Here is a 1,563-nt window from a genome sequence, read left to right on the forward strand (position 1 = left end):
TACCTCTTTCCCTCTCTCTCTCTAAAAAATTAATTAAAAATAAACAAAACATTAAGCCACAAAGAAAAACCTCAGCAACATCCAAACAGTAAAGAGTAAACATAGCATTCTTTGATCACAATGCAATCTAATAGAAATTAATAAAATTAGGGTGACAAAATTCTTTCTATGTAGAAATTAAAACCATTTTAAACAAAGTTTAGAACAAAGAAAAACCATTGACTGAAATTGTAGACAATAAAAACACAACATATAAATCTTGTGGAGTTGTAGGTAATTGATGTGCTCCTGTCCTGTGGCTCAACCTCCTCATTCCTTTACTCCTTCTCTCCTTGATCGCAATGCAAGAAGAAATTGCTGAACTCATCATTGACAATGACATTGGCATGTGTAAAGATGGCTTTGCTGGAAATGACCACCTCCAAGCTGTGCTCCCATCCATTGTTGGGTGCCCAGGGTGTCATGGTGGTCTGGGGGGGGGGGGGCAGAAAGTCCAGAGCAAGTGTAGAATCCTGACCCTGAAGTGCCTCATGGCATGGCACAGTCCTCAACTGGGACAACATTGGAAAGATCGGGCACCACACCTTCTACAACAAGTTGCATGTGGCCCCTGAGGAACACCTGATGCTGCTGACCCCCAATGCCATCAGAGAGAAGATGATTCAGGTCATGTTTGAGACCTTCAACACCTGAGCTATCCTGCTTCACATTCTGTGTCTGGACCTGGCTAACCAGGGCCTGATGGACTACCTTGTGAAGAACCTCACAGAGTGTGCCTACAGCTTCACCACCACAGCTGAATGAAGAATCACGCATGACACCAAGGAGAAACTCTGTTATGTTGCCTTGGACTTGGAGCAGAAGATGGTCACCACTGAGTCCTTCTCCTTGAGAGCTACCAGTTACCCAATTATCAGGTAATCACCATCAACAACCTGTAGTTTTGGTGTCCAGAGGCACTCATCTAGCCTTCCCTCCTGGGTATGGAGTCCTGTGACCATCTTTAACTCCATCATGAAGTATGATGTTGATATCTGGAAGGACTTGTATGCCAACGCAGTGCTGTCTAGTGGGGTCAGCATGTACTCTGGCATGTTTGACAGCATGCAGGAGATCATGGCCCTGGTTCTGAGGACAATGGGAAGGTCAAGATCATCATTCCTTCTAAATACCAGTACTCAGTGTGAATTGGGGGTTTCATCCTGGCTTTGCTGTCTACCTTCCAGCAGATGTGGATCAACAAGTAGGAATATGACAAGTTGGGCCCCTCCATTATCTATTGCAAATGCTTAGAAATGGATTGTGAACACACATGTACTATTTGCTGCATGAGTTAAATCAGAGCTATACATTTGCCCTACCTTATGTTAGCCTCATGGAACTTGGAATAAACATTTTTTAAAAATTTGTCTGAAATTTTTATCTGATATAGGCTGGATTGTAGAACTTGTTAATTTTACTGTTGTATTCAAGTTAACTGTTACCTTTGTATATGTTTAATACTCTGTATATACTTTTTATTTAAACCCTTGGTACATGCAGTTAGGTCACTTCTTGACTGAG

The 1,563-nt window shown here is 42.2% G+C and overlaps 1 pseudogene; it reads left to right on the forward strand.

The window, feature by feature from the left end:
* Window positions 1–341: 341 nt before the first annotated feature.
* On the forward strand, window positions 342–1,337 carry LOC118619240 (annotated as a pseudogene).
* Window positions 1,338–1,563: the final 226 nt, after the last annotated feature.

This window comes from Molossus molossus, unplaced genomic scaffold, assembly GCF_014108415.1.
Source record: "Molossus molossus isolate mMolMol1 unplaced genomic scaffold, mMolMol1.p scaffold_m16_p_6, whole genome shotgun sequence".
NCBI classification, from domain to species: domain Eukaryota; kingdom Metazoa; phylum Chordata; class Mammalia; order Chiroptera; family Molossidae; genus Molossus; species Molossus molossus.